This window comes from Chelonia mydas, chromosome 1, assembly GCF_015237465.2.
Source record: "Chelonia mydas isolate rCheMyd1 chromosome 1, rCheMyd1.pri.v2, whole genome shotgun sequence".
NCBI lineage: Eukaryota > Metazoa > Chordata > Testudines > Cheloniidae > Chelonia > Chelonia mydas.
In genome coordinates, this window is record NC_057849.1 from 320,774,417 (window position 1) to 320,800,452 (window position 26,036).

The window sequence follows — 26,036 nt, forward strand, 5'->3', positions numbered from 1 at the left end:
TCTATGGATATAATCTAAGAATGGTAGAAAGGGACAGGATGCAGTCATGCCACCATCCAGTTCCTGAAAATTATCTCCCCCGAGGTTTCTCCAGATCTCTAACAGAGTTATGAGTTTCAGCCGACACTCTAACCTCCCAGCCTCACGGTTGCTGTGTTGAGACCTTCACACTTTAAATCTTCTATCACTGCATCTTAACAGGGTCCCCTCTGGCTGATTAAGTGATTCCCAAAGATTGAATCTACAGAACTTGCAGCCCTGGCCTGCCCTTTTGTATTATCCATAATTTCTTTCAAACCTCTCTCTACTGAGATGAGTATACACTGAGTATCAGAGACCCTTACTACAGCCAGCATGACTGCAATTTATAAATACACCATGGGGAGTGCACTGAAAGGAATGGGGTTTTTTTATACCATTGTATATAGCCGACGTCTTTATGTGTGTGTGGTATAATTTTTCAGTCCTTATTCCATTTTCATTGGTTGCACATGGACCATTCTCATATCTAATCCTGCACCTCCAAGACCTTTCCTGATTTCCACCGTAGTGTGATTTAGGAAACTGGACTGGCAGGGGAGGGACAGACTGCAGAAAGTTCTGTGTGACAAAGTCCTGGACAGGAGGGATTTTGATCAGAAAGTGAGAGGAAGGCTACAACACGAAGAAAGGAAATTGTCATTTCCCTCAACTATATGCTGTCCTTTGCTGTCTTCAGCTTAGCTATTCAAATCTTGCATCTTCCCTTCCCCACCTCCTCTGGTAACACTGTCATTCGATTCCATAAATAAAGGTGTTGGAAGCTTGTGCCACTCTGCCTATGTATGCCCTTTATTAGTGAGATACCCACAGTGCTCCTCCTAGGCATCAGACCTCTTTGGTGCATGCTGTACTTCACCTCGACCTACCCACCTAAATGCTGGCCTGGAGAATGCACAATGTCAAGGCTTCAGAGCAGCAGCCATGTTAGTCTGTATCCGTAAAAAGAAAAGGAGGACTTGTGGCACCTGAGAGACTAACAAATTTATTAGAGGATAAGCTTTCATGAGCTACAGCTATGCATCCGATGAAGTGAGTTGTAGCTCACGAAAGCTTATGCTCTAATAAATTTATTAGTCTCTAAGGTGCCACAAGTCCTCCTTTTCTTTTTAATGTCAAGGCTGTTCATTTGCCATTTTACTTGCCTGAGAAGTGCTCCAGGCACTCCCGACTTGCCTCTTTCCCTGCAACTTCTGTTGATGACCCAGTGGAAGTGCTCAGGAGCAGCAGCTGATTCTCACAAATCTGTGCATCTGTACTGCCATCTTCCAGAAGAATGGAGCCGGGCGACTTTTTCGTCTTGGCCTTTGTGTTACCCTTAGACATATGTACAGTACCTCACATTTGGGAAATGTCACTCACTGGCAACGAAATACACCTTCTTAGTAACCATTACAGTAGAAAGACTAGTGGAAGTATTTGAAAAAGGCTTTCACAAAGGAGTACTCTTCATATTGTAACAAATCCACAGTACCCTTGTCACAATGCTCTGTGCCACAGCCCCTCAGAATCTCCTGGCCACAGAGGAGACAGGCCACAGCTCCTCTTGCTCCAGAACCTGTGGCGTGGAGGGGTCAGGCTCCTTGAGAGTATGTCTACACTGCATCTGGGAGCGAGCATCCCAGCTTGGGGCCCACAGACTCTTGCTAGCATGGTAGAAATCACTGTGTAGGCCATGTGGCTCGGGCTCTGAAGCTTGGGGGACGGGTGAGTGGGCTTCAGCACCTGAACTCCAGCCTGAACTGCAATGTCAAAGCACAGCTACTTTCACTGTGCTAGGGCAAGCCGTGCCAACACAAGTCTGTGGACCCGGGCTGAGAGGCTTGCTCCCAGATGCAGTGTAGACATACCTAGTCAGCCAGGAGAGGAGGAGCAGGAAAAATCAAGAGTCTGTTATATATCAAAGTAGGGCATTGCTAAAATTTAAAACCTCCGTCAAAAGAAAACTATGGTGACTTAGGACAGCTCAGGTACACAGTTCTAATGTAACCTGACTGGCCCAGAGGCTGGAGACTAGCTTTGTGGGCCCCTGGTTGTAATCTATTATCCCTTACACACATGGATGAGGGGCAACTATGGGCGGAAAGCATCAACAGAAAGGCGTGTGTGTATTTCCACTAAAAACAACTTGCTGCCTTAGCGGCCCCAAGCCAAGGACCACCTACTGCTCCCGCCCATTGAAAACACAAAGCTTTACACAGGTAGACCAACAGTGGGGCGGTAATTCCTGCTCCTGAATGGGTTGCAGTAGTAGTGCTGCATTCCTAGCTGCAGGGGGTGCAGCGTGCAGATATAAATAGCACTTGCAAGCCCCCCTCACTTAGCTGGGCATGGAATTTGCCTGCAAGTAATAGTGGCTTCTGCTGGAGCCAGAGAACAATCAGAACAGAGTATGTGGTCTCCTTTCATAATACAAGGCCAAGAGGCAGGAAGAAATCAGCTCTGACATCTGCACCCAGAAGTGGGTTTCTCCTTCTAGCTTTACCGTTGTGGCCAGATTTCAATTTCAGTGAAGAGGCTGTAATAAAATCAGAATATTGACCCTTGAATAAAAAGTGTTCCCCTTGGGCATAGCTGTTAGTCTCTATAGCAGTACGTTCTCCCTGTGTCACAAAAGTCAAGCAGTTCAGTTTCCGTTTGGTAATGGACTGCGGTTCTGCTTTCACCATAGCCAGCTGATTACACTCTCATCCCTGTGGCTGCCCAGAAACTAGACTGTGTAACAATTTTCCTCTTTTTGAGCAGTGGCGGTATCCTACACAAGGGTGTGCGCTCTCATCGAAAGCTTGTATACTGAACAGGTCTGAATCCAAGAGAACCCAAACAAAGTACACAGGGAAAGAGGAGCAAGAGGACCCCAGTGCTGGAGACATGGTACCATACTCTGAGTGTATAGACAGGTTTCTGAGTAGCAGCCGTGTTAGTCTGTATTCGCAAAAAGAAAAGGAGTACTTGTGGCACCTTAGAGACTAACACATTTATTTGAGCATAAGCTTTTGTGAGCTACAGCTCACTTCATCGGATGCATTCAGTGGAAAGCTTATGCTCAAATAAATGTGTTAGTCTCTAAGGTGCCACAAGTCCTCCTTTTCTTTTTGAGTGTTTTGAGAATGTCAGAAAGGCCCTGTGTGGCTTACCAGCCTAGTGAGCCTCTAGTGGGGAAAAATGGACTTGTGTTATAGTTGGCACTTTACAAACATATAAAAAGGTAAGGTCCCTGGTCCCTGGAAGTTTTTAGTCTGCGGCATGTGGAATCTTAAGGCGTTTGGTGGCTGTATGTGGCTACTGCACCTTTCAGATCTGGAACTTCTGGGCAGGAGGAGTTAACAATACTAGTCAGGGTGTGGCAGGGAGAGCTGGAGCTGGGGGAGACTGAACCTAGGGATGGGGTGGGAAGACTGCTGCTTGTACAAAGGACCCGTTCACACCTCTACCTCAGTTCATTTTGCTGTTAGTTTATTTTTATCCTTCTTGTTCTGGTCCAATTAAAGTTACTGTAGCTAATTAAAAAGGAATATAACGTGTTACTCCTTTTTGACCTGAGGGATTAGTTAATATTTGGGGATCTGGTTGACTGTTTTTGTTAGGAGGAGAATTGACGATGGAGTCAGGTGTTTGTCTTTGATGCAATCCTGTTCGTTTACAAGCAGTGTACCAAGTCCTGTTTCTCTGAACACAGGAGGAATCAAACAACACGGGACAGCGTCTTTGCTCACAGCTCCAAGTTTACTCAGTCCCAAAGCTGTTGTCTTAGCTTTTTTCTCAGGGTCAAGCTACCAAGGCTTCTCTGGCTGTGAGTGGGTCTTCTGTGCTCTTTCTCTTTGTCCTGCCTGTTTCTGCTCCTTGTCTCTCTCCACCCCTTCACCCCCACAGCTCCAGCCCCTGCATTTGTTATATCAGTATCCAGGGAAACTCCTTGGATCACATGATTCAGCTTCTACTCAGGTCTTGCCCTGTGACTGTGATTTGGCTATGATTGTTTCTGCTATCTGGTTTCTAAAGAGCTAAAAAATGTCTGGGTTTTGGCTAAAACTTTTCAGGTTGGGGTTTTTCAATGAACAGTTGAAAAAATCGGTGGAACCCCCTACATTTTCTGACCAGGTTTGAGAGAGGATTTAAAAGCCAGGTTGTAGGGTGTGTGGTGTATAGGAAGAGAGAGGCTGTTTCAGGAATGGGGGCAGTGTGACGAAAGCGCAGAGTCCCAGGTGGAAAGAGAAAATGAAGGGAGATCTGGAAAATGGAAGTGTGTGTGAGCAGAGAGGGGTAGTAGGGGATGTGGGAGGTTGTGGGGAGCCTTGAAGTTGAAAGACATGGAACGTTCCTCCGTAGGCATTCCGCAGGGAAGTGGGTGCAGCTGTGAAGAATCCAAGACAAGGAACCTCGCCTGGGGACTTCTTTCACCGTCAGCTGATGCCTGGTGTGGCAACAGCACTATGCCATGATGATACCATATGATGGCTGTTCTTGGAGGGCAGGATTGGGAAACTAACACTGGCAGGAGGAAGTGTGTCTAAAAGGCACTCAAGTCATACAGCAATTTGCTGAGAGGCCACTAGGTGGCATATGAGTTGTAGTGAAAAGCAATGGAGGCAGCTCTAGCTAGAATAAGTGCATTAGAGAAGTTTGCAGTGGCTGCTATATGGAATAAATGTTACAGTGATTCTGTTGGCATGTGTCTTAATGTTAGTTAGTCATTAGATTTGTCACTGTTGGGTGAACTTTCTAGAGCATCACACGATGTGTGGGGTTTTGAAACGAAAAATGAAAAACTGGTCTTTTGAAAGGTGCTGCATCCACAGCCTAATTCTTTGGCCATGCAAGTTTCCCTGCATTGTCCTCCCATCACGCCTCAGCTCTCTTCTCCCAGGACCTCCTCTAGAGGCGACTAGTTCAATATCCACTGCTGAGATTAGCAGTCAATGCCATTTGTGCTCCTATTATTTGTCATGTGCACACTTGTCATCGAGAAACACGACGCAGGCCCCCATTCATTTTAGTCACTGACTAGAGAGTAACAGCATTCAGCCACTGCTGACTGGGACTGCAGTAGTCACCTAGAAGTGAAAAGCTCAAGCCTTCATTGCCATCCTCACAGCTATTAGTCTCCTCCCTACATACCTTTTGTGTTTGGATTTAACAAGTTGTAAGATTTCAGGCACACCCAACTGATTAATAGCTAATTTTATTTCCATTTGCTGAACTAATGACTCATTCATTAAAGCTTTGGTTATTGAAGCCTGAAAAAGATTTAGCCTATTCCGCATCCTGAGTCCGACTTCACTTACACCAGTGTAATTCAGGAGTAACTCCACTTAAGGGCATGGCTACGCTTGCAGATGTAGAGTGTTTTGAGTTAAACCCGCATTCGGAGAGCGCAGTAGGGAAAGCGCTGCAGTCTGTCCACACTGACAGCTGCAAGCACACTGGTATGGCCACATTTGCGGCACTTGCAGTGGCATTGGGAGCGGTGCATTATGGGCAGCTATCCCACAGATCACCTCTTCCCATTCTGGCGCTGCGGCTTGTGGGAAAGGGGCGGGGTGTGTGGGGCATTCTGGATCCTGTCCCAACGCCCCATGATGCATCGGTTCACATCCCAGCAATCCCTGTGCTTCTGTCCACATTTGGCACCATCTTTCAACATTTTTTGTACTTCACGCTCTGTCTTCCCTTTCGGTCTGTGGGAATGGAGCCCGAACTGCGGAAGAGCATGCTGACAAGTCTCACCAGCACATCACGTTTGGCAGTCAAGTTATTCCTTCATGATCCAAAGTGACAGTGAGGACTCTGACGATGATATCAACGCGAGTAACGAATACGACACGAGATTGCTTGGGGCATTCACGGACATGCTCACCACCGTGGAATGGCACTTTTGGGCTCGGGAAACAAGCACTGAGTGGTGGGATCACATCGTCGTGCAAGTCTTCTTTGTGTGGCTGCAGAACTTTCGGATGAGAAAAGCCACTTTCGTGGGACTGTGTGAGGAGCTAGCTCCCACCCTGTGGTGCAAGAACACGAGACTGAGAGCTGCCCTGATGGTGGAGAAGCAGGTGGCTATTGCAATCTGGAAGCTGGCAACTCCAGACAGCTACCGATCGGTCGCTAACCAGTTTGGAGTGGGAACGTCAACCATTGGAATCATGTTGATGCAAGTTTGCAGGGCCATTAATCTCATCCTGCTCAGAAGAACCGTGACTATGGGTAAGGTGCATGACGTGGCTGGCTTTGCACAAATGAGTTTCCCTAACTGTGGAGGGGCGATAGATGGCACACGCATTTCCAGTTCTGGCACCAGCCCACCTAGCCTCTGAGTACATTAATCAGAAGGGGTATTTCTCTATGGTTCTCCAGGCGCTTGTGGATCACCGTGGGCATTTCATTGACATTAACGCAGGCTGGCCCGGAAAGGTGCATGACGCACACATCTTTTGGAACACTGGCCTGTTCAGGAAGCTGCAAGCTGGGACTTTTCTCCCAGACCAGAAGATCATCGTAGGGGAAGTCGAAATGCCCATTGTGATCCTTGGAGACCCCGCTCACCCTTTAATGCCATGGCTCTTGAAACCCTACCCAGTGAGCCTTGACAGCAGCAAGGAGCTGTTCAACAACATTCTGAACTGGTGCAGAATGACTGTGGAGTGTGCTTTTGGCCATTTAAAGGGCCGCTGGCCCTCTCTGTATGGGAAGCTGGACCTGGCTGATGACAGCATCCCCGCGGTTATATCCGCGTGCTGTACCCTCCATAACCTTTGTGAAGGGAAGGGTGAACGATTCACTCAGGCATGGAACTCGGAGGTTCAACACCTGGAGGCTGAATTTGAACAGCCAGAGAGCAGGGCTATTAGGGGGCCCAGCGCGGGGCTTCAAGGATTAGGGATGCCTTGAGGGAGCAATCTGAGGCTGAAAGCCACCAGTAATGTCTGGTGCCCTGCATGGGAGTGAAGTGCAGTGGTTCCAATGTTAGTAAGAATCTGTGTTTGCTACGTATGATACACTGACTTGCAGTGCCTGTTGCTTTCCTGGGCTAAGGTATCTTTTATGTTATGCAATAATAAAGAATGTTTTCAAAGCCAAAAAATCCATTTATTGTAAAGAAAATTCATGTATTGAAAAGAAACACAACTGCTTGGGAAACCGAAAGGGCAAGGGGGTGGAGTGGGGAACAGTACAATCACAGGTATGCGTATGTCCTGTTATCATACTCAGCCTTCCTGTCTGGAGTGCTGTGCAATGAATGCTGCACTTCAGGATGGCTACACTGCATGGTGATGGGGGCGGAGTGCAGTGGGTAAGGGTCGTAGTTTTCAGGGCTGGGTGGTGAAGCTAGAGGTGTTGGAGGCAGCTGGTGGTGATAAGAACCTGGATGTTGGGGAAAGTGGGTTGGAGGTGACATGGGGACACAAGGGAAAGAATTTTGGGACAAGGGCTGCAGGGGGGTGGGGTGGGAATGGTAGTGCTCTGCCTGCATGGCTACAAGTGCCTAGATAGAGTCCGCTTGGTGCTTTATTATGCTTATCAGCCGATCCGTGCTTTGCTGCCAGAGCTCTGCGCTTTTGTGCCAGGGCTCCTCATTCTGCTGGCGGATCCTCCTTTCGCTGTCCCGCCACTCCTGCACTTTTTGATTTTCATTACTTGAATGCTGCAATACTTCATGCAACATGTCTTCCTTGCTTCTACATGGCCTCTTTCTGATTCTTTGGAGTCTTTCAGCTGCTGATAACATGGACAGCTGAGATCTCAAGGTTGCATCTGTAAAGGCAAAATGGAACACTTAACAGAGGCAGCATTGTTCACACCAGACAGAGCAATGATTCCCCCGTACTTAAGGGCAGGGACAGTCTACACAATAGCATAATTTGCCCATCCCAAAGCGAGCGCACATAACCCATGGGAGCCCCAAAATGGTGAGTAAGCACAGGGTCAAGCGTGACTGATTGTTTCACGGCCGTACTGTCCTTTGGGTTTCCGTGCCTTGGGGAGAGCCAACAGCTGCAGGGGACCCCTATACTGAACACTGTCCCCACATTTTCCAGAGGAGTTCGTCTTGGAAGATATCTCACTGCTGAGGGTGACCTGGGAAGCAAGGGAGAGTTTTCTATTACAATGCGGCTTCCGCTCTGGCCTATATGCAGCTAGCCTGTGTGCAGCAATGGTCCCCCCAACCCTCACGGCACAGTGGCGCGGACATGTTAGCCTTACTGGGACAAGGACCACAGGGGCTCTCCCACAAAACCTGCACAAGTGCATTGCCCAACTTCTGGATGAGACCTTTGAGGAGATCACTGATGTCGATTACCGCGATGTGAGAGAGCACATCAACGCCCTATTCCGCATCCAGGCATGTATGCAGCCCTAACCCTCCTCGCCCCAAGAGCTCGCACGGAATAACTTCCTTCCCAAAATAAAAGCCGCTTACTGGGAACCTCATCTGGTGTTTGTCCTTCCCCAAGCACTGGCCGCCGCGACTGGCTACCTTTCTCCTGGCTTGAGAACAGCTCCTGGCTGCATGCATCTAGGACGCCGGGGTGTCTTCCTTCGCCTCAGCACCCTCACTCCCACTTTGCTCCTCCTCCTCCTCCTCCTGCCTTGTTGAACTGGGCTCTGAAGTGTCCATGGTGGTACTCGGAGTGGAGGTGGGGTCACCCCCAAGTATTGCGTCCAGCTTTTTGTAAAAACGGCAGGTCATGGGGGCAGCACCGGAGCGGCTGTTTGCCTCGCGGGTTTTGCGGTAGGCATCCGGCTGCTCCTTCACTTTAACCCTGCACTGCACTGCATCCCGGTCATGGCCCCTTTCCATCATGTCCCTTGATAGCCGCCCAAAGGTATCGTAATTCCTACGGCTGGAGCGCAGCTGGGACTGGATAGCTTCCTCCCCGCAAACACTGATGAGGTCCAGCACCTTGCCATTGCTCCATACTGGGGCTTTGCCTGGCCCGTGGAGGCATGGTCACCTGGAAAGATTTGCTGAGTACTCCATGCCTGGCTGAGCAAACAAGAAGGGGATTTTCAAAATTCCCAGAGAATTTAAAGCACAGGTCTGAGGGTTGGTCATCTGAGGGCAGGGCAGTAGAGTTCAAAGTGATGAGCAGAGTGGCTAGAACAGGCATTGTGGGACACTTCTGGAGGCCGATCAGTGTGCATTGACAGACCAGGGCATCCGCACTGGCGCCGTGGTGCTCCAGCGGGAGCGCATCACACGTTATTCCACTCGCCGAGGTGGAGTACCAGCAGCTCTCTAGCCGCGGAGTCAGAGCGCTCTACATGCCTTGCCAGTGTGGACGGGAAGTCAGCTAGTGCGCCCAGGGCTCCTTTATTGCGCTGTAACTCGCAAGTGTAGCCATGCCCTAAGTCACTTGAGTTGCCCCAGTGTAGAATCAGTATAACCAATCTCAGAAACACACCCTTCACTTTTAATCTTTCCCCTTGTTTATTGCACCAGATGCGTGCTTCTTTTGGCAGTTCAGCTGATAAGGTATATTGTCACTGACATTTAAAACACAAAATAAATATTTATTTCTATTTGTAAATCAGCTGATGGGCTAATATGTCTGGTGCACACAAAGTGCAAGGAATACTGCATCAAAGGCAGTCAGGAGGTATAATTCCCAGCTCAGGTAGAGGGAGGTGTACTAGCTCTGCTCAAGCTAGTATAACGGTGTGGCTGCAGTAGCACGGGTGAACTGTGAGTACAATCCCCCCTCCCTTCCTCTGGGTATGTACTTGGGTGGCCTGTGCTGCCGTGGCCATACTGCTATTTTAGGTGCTAGCTTGATCAGAACTAGTGCATGTATGTCTCCCCATGCTGGGAATTACAACTCCCAGCTGCTGTGTAGGCAGACCCAACAACATATAAGTGCTTAGTGTTCAGAGCCAAATTCTTCCCTGGGTTATACACCCTCAGACCTTTTAATGACCCAAAAGTTGTAAAGGGAGATTTTCAAAGGCCCAGATGGTAATTATGCACCTAACTCTTATTGACTAGAAAGTTGGTGAGAACTGGGCACCAAACTCCCATTTGTACATTTGAAAATTTCCCTCCTAATTAATACATAGAGGAGATGGCAGGGGGAGTCTATAATTCACACCCCAGTGATCAACTGATCACAATAGGGAATCTAGACCCAAAGGTGGTTATTGGGTGTGATGGAACATTGCTAGTACCCAGAGACCACTGGGAGGTGCTCTTGCCTTTCTTTCCTGCCCTCTAGGTGGGATATGTTATTTGAATGGCTGCAACTTGTGATCTGTACAGATCTGGTGACTTGATATTTTGTGCACAGCATAATCAAAGCGAGCTGATATTCCATGAGCGGTGGTCCTGCATAGATTTATAAAAGCAGCAGTGAGTTAGCAGTTTTGGAGAGGGTTTGGTTGGTTCCATTTTGCATGCTTCCTTTGCAGTAGCAACGCTTACAATTCTTTTCTATAAATGAACAGAAATGGCTGCTGTTCTTAATTTCACAGTTATATGTCAAAACTTCCTTTCCTGTGGTTTCCTTCCCTCTGGTGTGTGCAGGCAGTCACATTCGCAATGAAGTTCTGCAATTCAGAAGAGTCTGCAGAAAAGAGCAAAAAGACTAAAAATCCTAACTCTGCTTTAAGTTGCTTTAAAAAACAAAACTATTTAACAATTTTTGCTATGCTTCTCCCTTAGTACTAGTTCAGTGGTTTTCAGCCTGTGATCTGCGGACCCCTGAGGGTCCACAGACTGTCTAAGATTTCCAAAGGGGTCTACACCTCTATTTGAAATTTTTTAGGGGTTTGCAAATGAATAAAGCTTGAAAACGACTGTACTAGCCCATGCTACTAGAACAATGTGCCTGTGTGACCATTGTTGAGATTTTGGCTGCGTGTGTGTTCTCTCCGCGTGCTGCACTGGCTCGGGCCAGTTAGCCCATACAACAGGCTCCGATCGAACTGCCCAATAAGACCACAAGACTTGGTTTAGTAGCAAAGGCACCCAGCCAGCTTTATTGCTGATGAAGCACGGGCCTAGCTTCCCAGATCAATGTCTACAGTTACTCTAGCACATGTATGCCCATGACAATGGATGCAGCTCAGTGAATGGCAGGACTCTCCATTCCCCCGTAGGCTGGACAAAGACACTCCCTCCGAAGCTCCTTTTCATACACAGGTACAAACAAGTTATGTATTGCCCCTCTGATGTAGCTGGTTACTGCCCCTCTGATGTGGTTTGTTACCACCCTTTACCTTGTACATGTTGGTTCAATCAAAACACCTCTATCCATCACACTGTCATCCTGACTTTATCTCTAAGAGGGGGTCAGTGTGTCCTTGTATCATCTTCGGGGAGCGTGTTCGTACCATACTTGGTATCAGGTGTTCTGGTACCCCCCCTTCTGGAATGTGTTTGCATGAGTGTCCTGTGCCCGGCACACTGAGGAATGTGCGTGTTTTTGCAATATCAGCCCTGTTTTTGCCAGATTCTGTGAGCCTGCATGCAGGCAGAGCTGGACTACTGCTCATAGCCTGCCTCTTGCTAACTTTGCTTTATATTAGAAGGGCTTGACCACTACTTTAGTTCAGGCCTCTTACTGGGCCTCTAATACAAGGCCTCATGTCTCAGGCTCTCTTTCTTCTACAACGATCTGCTACCGTTGGCGTTATCCATACTTGATACCATTTATTTTTATTGCTTGTTTCAGTAGGACAAAACAACAAAAGAAACTGTTAAAGGACACACGCATTTATCTGTGGCAGGGACCCATGCTAGCAGAGTTCTTCCTCGAGCAAAGATGGGGCTCAGTCATGGAAAGCATGTGGTTAACTTTATCTATGTGAGTAGTCCCTGTAAATTCAGTGGGACTATTCACATGCATAAAGTTACTTGTGTGCTTGTTTGCAGGATTGGGGTCTTAGGTTGTCTATCTTGATCTCCATCTTTGAGCGCTCTATTTTTGTGTTTTAATAATGGGTTGTAGCAGCTTGTAGAGGTGTCTTTGGTTTTACTGTCTGCTGTCTGGCCATTGGCAGAGTTGAAAAATAATATAAAGGTGAAGTTAATATAAAACCAAGGCATCACAGTTTCCTAGTTGCATAGATCCCAGGCTGGTTACCAATTTGGCTATGAATGCCTCTGCCTTAAAAAGGGGCTGAATCAAAACCCAGAGCTGAACTTCAGACTCTTTGACTAAACTCAGAGCAGATTTCAATCTCTAGGATTGGAGAAGACTCCTTCCTTAGCATGCAGCAGGAGGGGCAGGGGTACGTGGGCAGGACCAGGATTTGGGCAGACATCTCAGTTGGTAATTTCCTGATTTAGTTTGCTTGTTTTATTCTCAACCTTTTGCTGTGGAAATACGAAACTGTGTACCAACTGCAAGACACGCATGAGGAAGTAAGTAACATGCTGTGATTAGAGCTGTGCGGGAACTGGCATTTCTATTTCGTGGGAAATTCCATGATTTCAACATTTATTTTTGTTCTGAATAGAATTTTTTTTCCAAAATTTCCCGTGAATTATTACAATTATTGTTTGTGGTCAATGAAAAACATTTAGATAAACTCAAAAAGTTTTGTTTTGATTTAGACATTTTAAATAAATTTTGAAATGGATGGTAATTGTGAAGTGAAAAACCCAAATTTACCATTTGAAGAATGTTGAAATGAAACAATTCAACCTTATGGAAATGCTTTTTTAATATTTATTTATTTATTTATTTATTTTCAATTTTTTTAAAAACAAAATGTCATTGAAATTGAGATGTCCCCTCAGGACGTTTTGGCTTTTATGAAATGTCATTTACTGATGGCAAAACATTCCATCAGAAAAATTTCAGTCATCTCTAACTGCAATGTTAGTAGCTAATATAAAATCAGTGCCTCTACCTCGTATACCATCTTTCTTGAGGATAATTCCCTTTAATTCAATGCTTTAAATACAATCTGTACTAGTGCATGGATGTGCAATTTCCTTTGAAATCTGGCTAGAAACATTTTGCCTGCAGTGCTCTCTTTTAGAATCTAGTGCTGTTATTACAGTAAAATAGCTCTCCTCTCTTTCATCTGTGACCCATATTACAGTAATTTGCATCAAAAAGCACAAACATCTTCTGAAGTAACAGACGATAACACTCACATACGTAGCACCTTTTATCTACCTTGGATAAAAGTGTTTTACAAACTCAATGTGCTGTAGTTGTTTCATGCCTACTGTACAGATGGGGAAACTGAGGCACCGAGGTTCAAGGACTTGCCCAAAGTCATTCAAATGAGTGGACAAACTGGAAACAGAATCTGAGAGACCTGACTGCTGGTCCCCTGCACTTAACCACGCTAGCACACTCACTACCTCTAATCAATAACCAAATGCTTAACCTCCTAGAAGGCCTGTTCTTTGGCCCCTACTGTAAGCTAATTGTGAAAATTCTCATCTGGCGCAAACTGTACCAAACCTTTAAAGATTTTTCTGCTTTCCTCAACCCACATTAACCCACATTAAATATATTGGTTCACAGTGCAAATATCATGATACTATTATAAGGGTCTCAAATCACCATCAGCTTAGAACCTTGTTCATTAAAAATAAAAAATTTAAAGGAGTTCCAGATCCTAAGCCTGTCCCAAGTCCCCCTGCTAATGTCTGAGAGTTTGCAATTGCATTGTCCTAGTTCTGTTTTAAAGTATCTCCTGTCATTGGGCCAAAGATCCACACGAACAACGGGCAATTGGCTGACTAACTATATGGGGAAAACAGTGGAAACACACTAGACACAAAGACAGGTTTCAGAGTAGCAGCCGTGTTAGTCTGTATCCGCAAAAAGAAAAGGAGGACTTGTAGCACCTTAGAGACGAACAAATTTATTTGAGCATAAGCATTCGTGAGCTACAGCTCACTTCATCGGATGCATCCGATGAAGTGAGCTGTAGCTCACGAAAGCTTATGCGCAAATAAATTGGTTCGTCTCTAAGGTGCCACAAGTCCTCCTTTTCTTTTTGACTAGACACAAAGTATTTGTACAAAGTAAAGAAGGTGAAAAATAGAAATAGTTTTTCCCTCTGATTGTTCAGTTACTGTACTCTCAGCTGACACAACTTACAGGTGATGATAGTAGGTACAACATTTCCCCACTTGGAAGTGCTCCTTTTTAGGAAGGTGTTATATCATCTCCACAGTGAAACAGGAATAACCTGTTTAAATATAAAACCGCACACACTGTGCCTAATATGCCATATTTAAGGCTTGATTAACAAACAGCAAGTATGAGCTGCAGAATACTAGCTCCTTTTTTGCATATCATTCTTGCATTTTAAATATAATAATTAGTTCTGCCAGAAAAAAGTTGCCTTTTTTGGACTCCCTGCACTTTAGGAATTGCAGCCGGCAAGAGCAGCAATCGTAAAGCATAATTAGCCCAGTAGTGGGTTTGATTTTTGAATTAAGCTGCTTGAGTGTAAAATTTTCATGGACTGCAAATTAAGGGCAGACAAAAAATTCCAGTGAGTGCTTTATTGGCTTCCTGCTGTACGCCGAAGGGTGATCAGTAGTGACAACTACAGTTGCCATCCATTATTTATCAGCCTTACAGGGCTTTTTAGTTTTGTCCTGTATGTTTATATCATGGCAAGCAGAGTGGAATAATAAAACACCTAAACACGGAGCATGGCAGATGATTTAACATGGCATGGATCGATCCAAAAGTACACTGGCCTTCATCCAGGTACAGGGAACGTGGACCACAGAGGGCTGCATTACGGATGAAAAGGCTTGTCACTCTGCTTTCTTTTGGCAGCACCTCATTTTACCTTTCCTCTTTTCATCTACAGCATCAGTCTACATTTGAAATTGAAATGTGCAGCTCAGTTGCCCAGCTCTGGTGGGAAGGGTAGGGAAGCGTGTGCCAAACAGCTCTCGTATCCTTCCGTGAGGCACTATAGCAGCTCTGCAAAGTGGTCCGTCTAGGACTGATCCAGAATTCTAGGATTGATTTGTGTGTCTTCCTGCTGCACTATCATTCCATTAAAGTCTGTTCCTCATGGCAGTGCATCCGTTCACACTGTCAGTGTGGTAGGACACACCATTGACTATTCAGAGGTTTTCTGGTGAATTAACTGTGACCTGGTGTGCCTAGGGTAGCCCTCGTTGAAAATACCAAGGTCAGGGCAGGCTGCAAAAAGGAGAGCAGATACTCCCAAAAACTGGTGGTTAACACTGAAGTTAGACTTATCAACCAGTCACAAACTATGCTCCTAATTCCCCCCCCCCCCCCCGCCCCCCACTGGTTATCAAGAAGCTAAAAAAGAAATCACACAGCATTCCAGTTCTCTAGCTCCCAATCAGCTCCTAGGTCCAGTCCAGTGAGAAGTTATTTGAAACGCTGCTCACTATACCAAAATGTTCTTCTGACCCCAAAGGGTCAGCCACGTTACCAGGTCAGTATAGGTTTGGATCTTACCCAAAATACCACGTTGCCGGCCTGTCCTTTAGTGTCTAAAACTAAAGTTTTCTTATAAAGAAAAAAGAAAGAACAAGAAAAGAGTTGTTAAATGGTCAAGCACTTCAGATACACACAGAGACTTCAAAGTCCATATATCAGGTTCTTAGCATTTCTTTGCAATGAAAGCCAAGCTGAGCAGTGGCTAAAGTACAGGCTCTGTGAGGAAATAACACAGCCCACACTGCAAACATAAGTCACTTTCTCCAGTCCTGGAGAAATAAAGTGTGTTAGGCTGGAGACAGGCCCCAGTCAGTTCCAGGGTAAGCAAATGCAAACACCATGGAAGCCAATGGAGCTGCACTTGATAACACTGAGCCTGAACTTCAGCATTTACTCCAGATCCTGAGCGATGTAACTGAGAGCAGGATTTGGCCCAGTACAGGAAGGCGGGAAAGAGACTAAAGCAATAGAAAGCTGTGAAACTGTGCAGGAGGGCAAGGGAGGGGGTGACCTATCTGCTCCCTTCCTGACCCCACCATCATCCCTCCCTGGGAGGTGGTTTACTTTAATGAGTCCCAGAAGCTTTAAGGAAAGTTTGTCTCATGAACACACAGTCCATCTGGGCTACTTTCTGCAGGGGAGGAGTCCCCAGACAAACTTCAAAAGGGAAATTCCCCAAGCACTCTGTCTCAGAAATCTGGCCCAGAGCATGGTTCTTTCCTCAGAGCCTGGTGAGCAAAAAGGGTTTCTTCAGAATCTCTTATCAGCTTGCAGCTGTCCTGTCCAAGCTGCTTCCCTTGCAGAACTGCTTCAGCTCTCTTTTAAGGAATCAACTGCTTAAGGTTCCTTCCTTGAGCACAGTGCTTAATTTGTAATGCAAGAGGTGCGGTGGCTCAACCAATTAACTGACAGATTAATTGGCACAAATTAAGCACTGCTTGGGCTAGGTCTATCTCTCTGGTTGGCCTATGCTCCGGGCTTGCAGCCTCCTGCAGAGCAGCTCTCTCACTCCATTGCCCTCCCACACTCTGTTACAGTTGAGTAGAGTTGGCCAAAACTTGAGATTTCTGATTTATGCAAAATTTCAGGATTCTGAAATCTGGTTTTGGTCTGATCTGCAACAAAAACAAATGTTTTGAAATTTCCTATGAACTGGAAAATCTAGGAAAAAAGAAATCTGTTTTGGAAATACCTTATGGTGTTCCAGACACAAAATATGCTCTTTGGGACTAGTTTGCTGACTGAAATTGACATGATTCAGCAGCTGTGAAACTGATGAGAACCATGTCAATTCCGGACAAGAGCAGCCAGGGATTCCAAGGAAGCCTCGCTATGTGGACCTCCACAAGGCCAGGAAACCCAGGGTTTCCAGACTCCCTAGCAAGCTGGCTCCTTGGGCTGCCCACTCAGGAGTTGTGCAACACAGCTTTGCAGAAGAGAAGGCTCCCAGAAGCCCCCGGGGTTTGCAGGCTCCCAGCTCCACAACAGTGGAAAGGTTGCACTGGATCTGCAAACCCTGGAAGCCTGGTTCTTTGGCAGCCCACCAGGAAACCAGCCTGGTTTCCGATGGAAATTGGATTCAATGAAAGTTGCTGGGATTCAGTAAAATTTAACTGAACCCAAGGGTACAAAACATTTCAGGTTTGACAAATTGACATTTTCCAGCTGAATTCTGTTTCGTCAGAAAATTCCCGATCAGCTCTAGTCCATGTGAGGAAAGGCTGAAGGCATAAGTGCAGGAGGTTAAATGATAGGAGTAAGATGGATGACGCGTAGGCCACTGAAGAAAGTAGGTGCAGATTTCTGTTACTGGTACCAGATGGAGTGTGTGCCAGATTCTGACTGGGTACAAGCAGGTGCAGCTCTATTGCACCTGTCTGAATTTGACCTATGGCTCGAGTGTATTCATCACTGCCTTATGGCATAAAGGGTCCTCAAAGCAGCCATAAAGTCCCTGCAGGGTCCAGGAAGCCATCTGCCACCTGGCCCCACATAGCAGGATCCGGGGTCGGGGTCAGGGTCCTGGCTGCCCCCTGGCTCCCTGTGGCAGGGTCTGGGCAGCTGGTTGCTGCCTGGCCCCACACGGTGGGCTCCAGGGTCCCAGTAGACTCCGGGGTCAGGGTCCTGGCTGCCCCCCAGCCCTGAGCAGTGCGGTCCAGTGTCCAGGCAGCCAGTTGCCATCCGGCCCTGCGTGGTGGGGTTCAGGGTTGGGGTCCTGAGTGTCCCTTGGCCCTGCATGGCAGGGGTTGGGGGACCCCATGCAGTAGGGTCTGGGGTCAAGGTCCCTGCTCCCCACCCCATACCCAGCTCTCCGTTCCTGGCCCCACTCTGTGGAGGGGTCTCTGGGTGGGGGGCACTGAGGATAGGGGTTTGTGGGGGGCACTGTGGTCTCAACCTGTGGCCCTGCTAACCTGGGCCCACAGTAATAAATAGGTCGAGAACCACTGCTCTAGACAAACCTCAAGACCTAGTTTGTCACCTCCTGTGTTAAAAGCCATGGGGAGAGGACTTGTTTTGTGAGGAAATCTCAGTCAGGATTTCCTCCTGGAGATTCCACTGCATTATCCCACTTTGGGGGGGGGGGGGGGGGAGGGAGGGGAAAGGAAGGGGTGGAGTTTGTTGCCCCAAAACATGGCAAACCCCTCTGGGATCTGTGATAGGCCATCACTGTCTATGCATAGGCCCTACACCTCTACTGTGGCTCTGTCCATGCTTTCTGGAGGTTCCCCTGCCATGGCTTGTAGTAGGGTTGCCAATTTTGGTTGGATGAGTTCCTGGAGGTTTCATCACATGACATAATCTTTAATTAAAGATTCATCTATAATTCCTGAAGATTCCAGGACAATCCTGGCGGGTTGGCAGCCTAGCTTGTAGTGTGCAGGGCAGAGAGGCAACAGTGAATAGGGCTGCCATCTTGTGCACAGGCCCTAAATCTTATCCAGGGTAACATCCCAGAGAAAAGGATGGATACTGCCACATAACTTGGTGCTAGTAGAAACTGATGATATCCAAAAGTGTGCAGAAAAAGTGACCTGTCACAATGCTTGGACAAATCTGCTCTGATGGTGTGCTCAGAGGCAGTTTGCCACAGTAGGAAAAGATCATATTATATCCGATTGAAGCTAGAGCAGTCAAAACCTACCCTGAGGAGGCTGTACTGCTTTCTGAAGTATTCTCTTGCCTTTGCCAAAAGAAGTGGCCCTAGAGATGTCTGTGAAAACAAAACTAAGTTAAAAATGCTAGAAACTCTTGAATATGACTCAAACACATCCTGAGAGTGAGGGGGTGGGGGAAGGGCTGGTTTCCTAATTCTTTGTTAGTAGAGTATTAAGCAAAAGAAACCAGTAGATGTGTGAATAGTTTTTCATTATTAGTGGTGGTTACTGACTTCCACTTTTCATATTTGATTTCTTCTGAGAATTTTGCACTTGTATAATAGCAGGACTGTGTTACACAACTATCTTGGTCTTTCACAGTTTCTGCTGGCTTAGCTTGCATGAATCACGTACATACAAGGTGCAATCTGCATTCTGAGTCCTGCAGAGCAAAACTCAAAGTACTAATTAGGTTATGATTAATACTTGGAATCTTGTCCAGCAACTAGAGTAACATGCAGCTTAAACTAATCTACAGTAGTCAACAATATTTATAAGATAAAAGGTCTTAGAAAATCAATAAAGATAAGTCCTATGCACTGATCTCAGTGCAAAGCTGCAAAAAGACCCTTGGTAACATGAAGGCAAGAAAGTTTAGAGCAATCTAAAGAGCCATCTGATGAGAATACACAAAAATGGTCAATATCTGATAAAGATGCTATTTGTATTAAACACATTCGTGCTGTACCACCCACACAGCTGGCTGAAAACTTTAGATACTAAATTAATTTTTTACATTCCTTGCTCTGATTAAAGCAGATCTTATTGTAATTTGCCTGAATTAGCCTGTCCCACAGCTTGGACTCTCTCAAAATGTATTTAGTTCATACAGTGCATTCCTTAACTTTTATGGAATTTATTTTAACACCCAATCTGCTGAAGGACTGATCCATCCATATATTCTGTTTGCCAGAAACTGGGAATGGGTGACAGGGGATGGATCACTTGATGATTACCTGTTCTGTTCATTCCCTCTGAAGCATCTGGCATTGGCCACCATTGGAAGACAGGGTACTGGGTTAGATGGACCATTGGTCTGACCCAATATAGCAGTTCTTCTGTTCTTATCCTAAACTCGCTATTGGCCCATATGTGTTTCACGGTTCCTTCTGGACTATAGACATAAAGGCTAATTGTATTTCCTATGCAGCAGCTACAAAATGCCTGCAATTAGGTTTTCAGAGCTATCTCAGCCCTGTGGTCAGAGTCTCTGACTCTGCCTGGTCTAACTATTATATGTATAGGACCCACAATGTGCTACGTGCTTTTTACATACACACACCAGTTTAGAGTCTGGGTAGACAACCTACCAAAGCAAGGGGGCAGTAAAGCCATGTGAATGAGGAATGGAATTGGGCACATGGTCTTTCAGGTCCATGGTGGTTTTTTCTCTGTAGCTATCTGAAAAGGGCAGGGATGGTGAGCACTGTCCTGAAAGGTGTTAGGAATTGTAGGCTAGCTGGGAAAGGCACAGCTTGAGGAAGAATCTGACGGAGGAGAAGGTGGTGGCATTGTGCAATGGGTCAGGGAGGAAGTTTCAGGAGAAGGGGACATCAGAGAAGAAAGTGTGGGAGAGAACACCACAGATGGGATGTAGAGTTGGATAGCTCAATTGGAGCCATAGGAGACCAGAATGGAGCTGTTGTAAATGGGAACCAGGTTGTGTCAGGATTTTCAGTGAAGACAAAGAGCTGAATTTTAATTTGGTGGGTGAGGAGAAGGCAATGAAGGGATTTGCAGTGGGTCTGGTGATGATCAGAGCAGTGGGCAAGAAAGATGGTTGCTATCAGAGACCTCAGGTATTCTAATAGAACAGGAGGTTCTTCTAGGATCTAGTTGGTCAAATGTTTGCTAGCATTTAGCTATTGGACACTTCACTGGCTGAGGTATTTCTATACTTTTCTCTCTCAGAATATCAGTGGGAAGGGAAATGTAGCAAAGGGACTGTCCATGACCCAGAGATTCCCAAAATCTATAGTGATCAGGATCTTCTTTCTACAGCGTTGTAAGGGCTTTATTTAAAATACACAAAACACTGTGCTGAACTGAGTAGTCTGTTGATGTTCGGATCCCTAACCTTCTGGGGCTTTGTACATCCCATAAAGTTGTAGACATTTTGGATGGATGGGGACCCTAGAGAGTTTATTGTTAACTGTCTGGTAAAAATTCCTAGCTGGATAACATTTGGAAAAGTTTTCTATTTTTCGCATATCCATAAAAAGCCATCATTCTTCTTCTTGTGTCATTTAAGAGCACAGTCATTTAAGCTTTAGCCACTTCTGTTATAAACCTAAAGGAAAATGCAAAGTCATGTGGAGTTACTGAGGCTTCTATAAGGCTTTATTTTTATTATTCTTCTGTATTTAGCTCTTTCTAGGTTGCTAAATGTTTGCATGACATGTATTCTGAAAAAGGCCTTTTGTTTTCACTCAGGGTACTGAGTGTGGGATGGAAGGAGACCTACTGTAGCTGGCAGTGGCTCTGGTGGAGGGAAATGTTTTACTAGTACAAGAAGAGAGACTATTTTTATTTGTGGGTTGGGAAAATGGGGAGGATAAGCCACATGAAGCTGGCAGTGTTGCTATTGTGACATTCTGTACCTTGGGGGAGCACTCTGTAACCCCTATATTTCTCATTTATATAAGGTTATGATCTTTCATATAAATTATGCCTTGTAAGGTATCAGGGGAAAGGTTGTGATCTGCTGAAAGTCATTTCTCTATCCATATATGTACATCATTAACCCATATGAAGTTATGATAATTATGTTGCATGGTTGTCACTAAAACATATTGTAAGTTGGGGATCAGCCAGATATTAGCTCCCCAGAGGCAACAGCAAGGAAAGTAACCAACAAGAACACTCTGAAGACTCCAACTGAGGGGACTGGCCCAGATTTCAAGGGTGAAATCTGTATACTGTGGACTGCAATATCCAGTGGGGTGAGAAAAACTGCTTAATCTAGATGTTGCCCAGTCTAATAAGGTTGAGAGTTTAGACTGTGTGGTTATATTTTCTTTTCTTTTGGTAACTAACTGACTTTTTGCCTAACCCTTAATATCACTTAAAATCTATCTTTTGTAGTCAATAAATTTGTTTTACCAGTGAGTTTGTATGAAGTGTGTGGCAAATCTGCTCAAGTTTTGCAAAGGCTGGTGTATATCCATTTTCCACTGACGAAGTGGTGAACCAATTAATAAATCTGCATTGCTCATCTTGAGCAGTGCAAGATGGTATATTCCTGAGGTACAGTGCTGGGAACTGGTGGCTCTGGTGTCTTTCTCTATTTGATTCATGAGTGGCTCTGGAAGCATTCATGCAAATCTAGCTGGGTGTTGTGTCTCCACATACGGTTGTGCTGAGTGATAACAGCACCTGGAGGGGCTTGCTGCTGGTCACTAGCAAGGCATTGTGAGAGACAGCCCAGGCTGGAGAGAGTTCAGGGGGCACAGCGGTCCCATGGTCCCAGGCTGCACCCTGGGGAACCCATCACAGCTATATCCTGGCATTTATTAATGAAACACTTGCAGGAATGCTACTGGGCTTCTGGCACTTAGGAACAACACTGTGAGGCTTCTCTGTGCTGCTCATGGCAGCTCTGTTTTAACATTTTAAGGGGAACTGAAAAGTAAAAATGCAAAGTGAGTTAAACGCAGACTTCTTTGCTGGATTCCTCCATTAAATGGGCTTTCTGCATAGAAATAAGTAACAGAAAAAAACAATATTGTTCCTTCTGTGAGAGCCGCTTGTTGCTTCCTGGTGTACTAAAGATATCCCACAGTAAGACATCGTGAATGCCATAAATAATTCTTGGCACTTTGCTTTGCTCTTTTCATTGTAAATCTCCAGGAGCTTTATTGAGGTGAGAAATTATTATTTTCCTCAGTTTGCAGGTAGAGAAACTGAGGGGCAGAGAGGTTAAGTGAGTTGCTCAAGATTATGCAGCAAGTCATTGGTTGAGCTGACAATAGGACTCAGGACTCCTGTTTCCTAGATCTGTGACCACTGGATCAAACCTCATGTCAAAGCATGATATATTATTAAGGCCATTCCAAATTCATGGCTGTGAAAAATGCATCACGGACCATGAAATCTGGTCTCCGCCATGGAATCTGGTCTTCTGTGTGCTTTTACCCTATACTATACAAATTTCATGGGGGAGATCAGTGTTTCTCAAATTGGGGGTCCTGACCCAAAAGGGAGTTGCAGAGGGGTGGCAAAGTTATTGTAAGGAGGGTTGCAGTATTGCTTCCCTTACTTCTGTGCTGCCTTCAGAGCTGGGCAGCTGGAGAGTGGTGGCTGCTGGCCAGGCACCCAGCTCTGAGGCAGTAGTGCAGAAGTAAGGGTGGCAATAACACACCATGTCATCCTTACTTCTATGCTGTTGCTGGCGGTGGTGCTGCTTTCAGAGCTGGGCTCCCAGCCAGCAGCTGCTGCTTTCTGGCCACCCAGCTCTGAAGGCAGCACTGTCACCAGCAGCAGCGCAGAAGTAAGGGTGGCAATACCATGACCCCCCCCTACAATAACCTTGCGATTTCCCCTCCCCACCAATCCATTTTTGGGTCAGGACCCCAACAGTTACAACACCATGAAATTTCAGATTTAAATACTGTAGCTGAAATCATAAAATTTTCTATTTTTAAAAATCCTGTGACTGTGAAATTGACCAAAATGGACCATGAATTGGTAGGGCCCTATACATTATGTTACAGAATGTTGCATTCTGGGATATCCCCAACTCCATCTAGATCCTGCCTGACTCCTGACCTTTCCCAGGTGGACTTCAGGCTGGGAACTGAGATATCACTAGAGGCACTGCTGGATGGATCTCCTCTCGGCCATGGACACGAGTCACTCATCCTTGTATTGTGCTCCACAGCATTTGATAGACAGCCATGGCAAGTGCTGTCCTGCTCCAGCAACATGGCAAGGATCAGTGAAATTGTGCTAAGAGAACTTAAGCTGTACCTCACAAACCACACCCTGAGAGTCCTGTTGGGCACTAGATCCCCATCTTCCAGAGCGGTCATTTTGGAGTCCGTAAAGGATCCTTCCATGTTGTTCTGATGTTTCTGTAAAGCACCATGCTGGCAAGTGCTACTACATAAAGAATAGCATGCTGCTTTGGTCCTTGGAGATGATTTGGCTTTACTGGCAATGCGTGTTGGCAGCAAGAGTACAGTACTTTTAAAAAATAAAGAAAGTCACAAATGTAGAAAAGACCCTTTGCTTTGGTGGAATTATCTTCCCTGCCAACTTTCCATATATGGAAATAGTTGTGGAGGTTGAGGAACCCAACTAACTTGCCCTTTGTGCCATTAACATTTTTTCAGGAGCACAGAGGATCTGAAGATGATCCCATTGAATTATGTAGCAATGAGTTTTCCTTATTGGATAGAGCAGGCCCCATCACTCAAGTAACTTTAACACTGCATTGGACAGGAGTATTGGAATACACAGTAGAAAGCAATGATTCACAGTCCTTGGACACTTGACTATATTAGCTAGTACTACAGGTTTCTTCCATGTTTTCATGTTCCGTCCTTGTGTGTGTTTGTATGTATAATGGCTTATGATGGCTAAGGAGTTTTCTTGGTTTCACAGATTAATTAGTGTTTAGATATGAATCCAGTTATTCCCTAGTATCTTGAGAAGGTGAATTTTCCTTTGTTGTGGGTTTGAATTGTTGCTGCTTTGAAATCGTTGAAGTCAGAATTCTCGACGTGACGCACATTTCTACCTGTCACATTGCATTCAGTTAACTGCTTTCAAGAAAAAGAACCTCTAAAATATTTCCTCTAAGGGGAAAATATTGTTTCTATTTATAGTACTGCACTGAAATAGTGAGTAAAATTGAGTCTTCCTGCTTTAATTGGAAAATTGGCTATTGTACAATATTTTTCTCTTGGCACTTTGTGTTTACCTGTATTTAATGTGTTGCTATTATCGTTTCTAAAGTTTCTATCTTCCAGGGGGGCTAAGTTATATATTTTCTCCTTTGCATGTTAACACATTCATATTTCTGCAGACCTTGCTTCCTTTCTCTTCTATTCCTTTGGAAATACATTTTGCTGTATTTGAGACTACTGTAAGGGATATATGGGACTGATATGTCTTGAATGATTAATGACTACTGAGTCCTTCTGGCACTCAAAAATCAGAAAAGCTAGCCCACCTTTGTTTATCCCATTGAGGATCCACCTATGAAGAAAATAAGAAAATGGTTCACATCATGTGAGACACTTTGTGTAAGGACCTATAGATCAGCCAAGCACTTGCTGAGTCTGCTCTCTTAGTGAGACCTCAAGTAACCATATTATAGATTTTAACTTCTTTATAAATCCAAGCATATTGGCCTAAGAGAGACTGAAAAGAATTGTTTTAAGCAACTGCTTTTAATATTCTAAACTTGTCTCTTTCGGACAAGCCTAGTCAAAGAGAAGTAACCATACTCTTCAAAGTACCTTAAAGATAAGTGCACCCTTGGAAGTGTGAGAAATATATTAGAGACTAAAGAATCGAGAATTGTTACTCATAAGTGAATGTAATAAGACATTTTGGTAATCTGCATTTTTCTTTGATATAACAACTGGGCCTCAACTCTGGTTTATGATAAGTGCTTGCAGGACTGTACTGTGTGTAGTACACCCAATTGGTTGTGTCTACATTTCAGTGGTGAACTGTTGATTAAATATTATGGTTCTGGGTGGATTAATAAATTATTGATTGGTTAACAATAAGCAAGTATCCTGATGTGAGAAATACTGTTTAAGTTAAAAGTTGACTTGAAAAGAACCTAGCATTAAAGTAGTCAGCTAACACTTCCTGGACTCAATAAAAGGGTAACCAATTTATTTGAGCATAAGCTTTCGTGAGCTACAGCTCACTTCATCGGATGCATACTATGGAAAGTGTAGAAGATCTTTTTATACACACAAAGCATGAAAAAATACCTCCCCGCACCCCACTCTCCTGCTGGTAATAGCTTATCTAAAGCGATCACTCTCCTTACAATGTGTATGATAATCAAGTTGGGCCATTTCCAGCACAAATCCAGGTTTTCTCAGCAGGAGAGTGGGTTTGTGTGTGGGGGGGGGTGTGTGTGTGTGTGTGAGAAAACCTGGATTTGTGCTGGAAATGGCCCAACTTGATTATCATACACATTGTAAGGAGAGTGATCGCTTTAGATAAGCTATTACCAGCAGGAGAGTGGGGTGGGGGAAGGTATTTTTTCATGCTTTGTGTGTATAAAAAGATCTTCTACACTTTCCACAGTATGCATCCAATGAAGTGAGCTGTAACTCACGAAAGCTTATGCTCAAATAAATTGGTTAGTCTCTAAGGTGCCACAAGTACTCCTTTTCTTTTTTTGCGAATACAGACTAACACGGCTGTTACTCTGAAACCTGTCAATAAAAGGGATTATCCTGTTGGATTCTAA

At 45.2% G+C, this 26,036-nt stretch overlaps 1 long non-coding RNA gene across 1 annotated transcript in view; it reads left to right on the forward strand.

Moving 5' to 3' along the window:
- The first annotated feature begins 12,119 nt into the window (after positions 1 to 12,119).
- The window catches only part of LOC119565283, a 79,856-nt gene continuing 65,939 nt past the window's right edge, over positions 12,120 to 26,036 (forward strand). The window contains exon 1 of the long non-coding RNA XR_005223907.2: positions 12,120 to 12,400. This is a non-coding gene — a long non-coding RNA (uncharacterized LOC119565283). The remainder of the gene's footprint in view (positions 12,401 to 26,036) is intronic.